The sequence below is a fragment of the Equus przewalskii genome, chromosome 18 (genome assembly GCF_037783145.1).
Source record: "Equus przewalskii isolate Varuska chromosome 18, EquPr2, whole genome shotgun sequence".
Taxonomy (NCBI): Eukaryota; Metazoa; Chordata; class Mammalia; order Perissodactyla; family Equidae; genus Equus; species Equus przewalskii.
Window position 1 is genome coordinate 3,143,264 of NC_091848.1, and position 4,716 is coordinate 3,147,979.

Consider the following 4,716-nt stretch of genomic DNA (forward strand, 5'->3'; position numbering starts at 1 on the left):
GAACATATGAAAACACCAAAGCAAGCAATACAACCAGAGAGCAAAAGCAACAGGAGCTCCTTATCTCCCAAGTGGACACATGGAAAAGGGGAAAATCTCACAGGTATCAAGAGTTTGTTTAGGATGCCTAAAGAAAAGGCAGCCAAACAACCTGATCAAAAAATGGGCAGAGGGTATGAACAGACATTTTTCCAAAGAAGATAAACAGATGGCCAACAGGCGCATGAACAGATGTTCAACATCACTAATCATTAGGAAAATGCAAATGAGAAGTACAATGAGATATCACCTCATGCCCATCCCAGTGGCTATAATTAACAAGACAGGAAATAACAAGTGTTGGAGAGAATGTGGAGAAAAGGGAGCCCTCATACACTGCTGGTGGAAATGCAAACTGGTGCAGCCACTATGGAAAACAGTATGGAGACTCCTCAAAAAATTAACAAGAGGGGCTGGCCCCGTGGCGGAGTGGTTAAGTTCGCGCGCTCCGCTGCAGGCGGCCCAGTGTTTCATTAGTTCGAATCCTGGGCGCGGACATGGCACTGCTCATCAGACCACGCTGAGGCAGTGTCCCACATGCCACAACTAGAAGAACCCACAATGAAGAATACACAACTATGTACCGGGGGGCTTTGGGGAGAAAAAGGAAAAAATAAAATCTTTTAAAAAAAAAAAATTAACAAGAGAACTACCATATGATCCAGCTATTCCACTACTTTGTATTTATCCAAAGAACATGAAATCAATAATTCAAAGAGATTTATGCATCCTTCTGTTCGTTGCAGCATTATTCACGATAGCCAAGACAAGGAAGCAACCCAAGTGCCCATCAACTGATGATTGGATAAAGAAGATGTGGTATATATACACAATGGAATACGACTCAGCCATCAAAAAGACAAAATTGTGCCATTTGCAACAATGTGGATGGACCTTGGGGTATAATGTTAAGCAAAAGAAGCCAGGCAGAGAAAGACAGACACTGTATGATTTCACTCATATGTGGAAGATAAAGAAAGACATGGATAAGAAGAACAGATTAGTGGTTAGCAGAGGGGAAGGGGGTAGGGAGGGCAAAAGGAGTAAAGGGGCAGATATGTGTGGTGACAGATAAAAACTAGACTATTGGTGGTGAGCATGATGCAGTCTATACAGAAACGGATGTATAATAATGTACACCTGAAATTACACGTTATAAACCAATATGACCTCAATACAACAATTTTATGTATTTTTATTTTTATTGGGTTCATAATAGTTTACATCAATGTGAGATTTCAGTTGTACATTATTTCTTGAGTGTCACCACATAAGTGCTCCCCTTCACCCCCCGTGCCCACCCCCCACCCTCTTCCCTGGGTAACCACTGAACTGTTTTCTTTGTCCATGTGTTTGTTTATACTCCACATATGAGTGAAATCATCTGGTATTTGTCTTTCTCAGTCTGGCTTGTTTCATTAGCATAATTCCCTCCAGGTTCTTCCATGTTGTTGCAAATGGAATGAATTTGTCCTTTTATGGCTGAGTAGTATTGCACTGTATATATATATACCACATATTCTTTATCCAATCATCAGTGGATGGGCACTTGGATTGCTTCCATGTCTTGGCTATTGTGCATAGAGCTGCAACGAATATAGGGGTGTATATGTTACTTTGGATTGTTGATTTCAAGTTGCTTGGGTAGATACCCAGTAGTGGGATAGCTGGGTTGTATGGTAGTTCAATTTTTAGATTTTTGAGGAATCTTCATACGGTTTTCCATGTGGCTGCACCAGTTTGCATTTCCACCAGCAGTGTATGAGGTTTCCCTTCTCTCCACACCCTCTCCAACATTGTTATTTTTAGTCTTAGTGATTACAGCCATTTTAACAGGCTTAAGTTGGTATCTTAGTGTAGTTCTGATTTGCATTTCCCTGATGATTAGTGATGTTGAACATCTTTTCATGTGTTTATTGGCCATCTGTATATCTTCTTTGGAAAAATGTCTGTTCATCTCCTCTGCCCATTTTTTGATTGGGCTGTTTTTTTTTTTTTTTTTATTGTTCGGTTCTGTGAGTTCCTTATATATTATGGAGATTAACCCCTTGTCAGATAGATGATTTGCAAATGTTTTCTCCCAGTTGGTGGGTTGTCTCTTTGTTTTGATTCTAGTTTCTTTTGCCTTGCAGAAGCTCTTCAGTTTGATGAACTCCCACTTGTTTATTTTTTCTATTGTTTCCCTTGTCTGAGAGGACATGGTATTCGAAAAGATCCTTTTTAGTTCCATGTCAAAGAGTGTACTACCTATATTATCTTCCAGGAGTTTTATGGTTTCAGGACTTATCTTCAAGCCTTTGATCCATTTTGAGTTTATTTTTGTGTATAGTGTGAGATAATGGTCTACCTTCATTCTTTTGCATGTGGCTGTCCAGTTTTCCCAACACCATTTATGGAAGAGACTATCTTTTCTCCATTGTATGTTCTTGGCTTCTTTGTCGAAGATTAGCAGTCCACAGATGTGCAGTTTAATTCTGGGCTTTCAGTTCTGTTCCATTGATCTGTGTGCCTCTTTTTGTACCAGTACCATGCCATTTTGATCACTATGGCTTTGTAGTACATTTTGAAGTCAGGGATTGTGATATTTCCAGCTATGTTCTTTTTTCTCAGGATTGCCTTAGCAATTCAGGGTCTTTGGTTGACCCATATGAACTTTAGGATTCTTTGTTTTTTGCTTTTCTTTTTGAGGAAGATTATCCGTGAGCTAACTGCTGCCAATCCTCCTCTTTTTGCTGAGGAAGACTGGCCCTGAGCTAACATCCATGCCCATCTTCCTCCACTTTATATGTGGGACACCTACCATAGCATGCCGTGCCACGCGGTGCCATGTCCGCACCTGGGATCCAAACCGGCAAACCCCGGGCCACCGAAGCAGAAAGTGCACACTTAACTGCTGCCCACCGGGCAGGTCCTCGTTCTATTTCCAGGAAGAATGTCATTGGGATTCTGATTGGGATTGCATTGAATCTGTAGATTGCTTTGCGTAGTACGGACATTTTAACTATGTTTATTCTTCCAATCAATGAGCAAGGAATCTCTTTCCATCTCTTTATGTCATTATCAATTTCTCTCAGTAATGTCTTATAGTTTTCATTATATAAGTCCTTCACCGCCTTGGTTAAATTTATTCCTATGTACTTTATTCTTTTACTTGTGATTGTAAATAAAATTGTATTCTTGAGTTCTCTTTCTGTAAGTTTGTTATTGGAGTATAGAAAAGCAACTGATTTTTCTAAGCTGATTTTGTACCCTGCAACTTTACTGTAGTTGTTAATTATTTATATTAGTTTTCCAATGGATTCTTTGGGGTTTTCTATATATAAGATCATGTTGTTGGCAAACAGCGAGAATTTCACTTCTTCGCCCCTTATTTGGATTCCTTTTATTCCTTTCTCTTGCCTAATTGTTCTGACCAAAACCTCCAGTACTATGTTAAATAAGAGTTGTGATAGAGGGCATCCTTGTCTTATACCTGTTCTCAGGGGGATGGCATTCAGTTTTTGCCCATTGAGCATGATGTTGGCTATGGGTTTGTTATATATAGCCTTTATTATGTTGAGGTAATTTCCTTCTATTCCCATTGTGTTCAGAGTTTTTATCATAAATGGCTGTTGGATCTTGTCAAATGCCTTCTCTGCATCTCTTGAGATGACCATGTGGTTTTTATTCCTCAATTTGTTGATGTGGTGTTTCACGTTGATTGATTTGCAGATGTTGAACCATCCGTGTGTCCCTGGTGTGAATCCAACTTGATCATGATGTATGATCCTTTTGATGTATTGCTGAATTCATGTTGCCAAAATTTTGTTGAGGACTTTTGCATCTATGTTCATCAGTGATATTGGCCTGTGGTTTTCCTTTCTTGTGCTGTGCTTGTCAGGCTTTAGTATCAGAGTGATGTTGGCCTTGTAGAATGTGTTAGGAAGTGTTCCAACTTCCCTAATTTTTTGGAATAGCTTGAGAAGGATAGGTATTAATTCCTCTGTGAAAGTTTGGTAGAATTCCCCACGGGAGCTGTATGGTACTGGGGTTTTATTCTTTGGGATGCTTTTGATTACTGATTCAATCCCTTTCCTTATGATTGGTCTATTCAGATTGTCTGTTTCTTCTTGATTCAGCTTTGGAAGGTTGTAAGAGTCTAAGAATTTATCCATTTCCTCTAGATTATCCATTTTGTTGGCACATAGTTTTTCATAGTTTTCTCTTATAATCCATTGTATTTCTGTGGAGTCTGTTGTCATTTCTCCTCTTTCATTTCTGATTTTGTTTATCTGAGCTTTCTCTCTTTTTTTCTTTGTAAGTCTTGCTAGGGGTTTGTCAATTTTATTTATCTTCTCAAAGAACCAGCTCTTTGTTTCATGGATCCTTTCTACTGCCTTTTTTGTTTCAATAGCATTTATTTCTGCTCTGATTTTTATTATTTCTCTCCTTCTGCTGACTTTTGGCTTTGTTCGTCCTTCTTTTTCTAATTCACTTAGGTGTAATTTGAGATTGCTTATTTGGGATTTTTCTTGTTTGTTAAGGTGTGCCTGTATTGTGATGAATTTCCCTCTTTATACAGCTTTTGCTGCATCCCATATGAGTTGGTATGGCATGTTATCATTTTCACTTGTCTCTAGATATTTTTTGATTTCTCCTTTAATTTCTTCAATGATCCATTGCTTGTTCAATAGCATG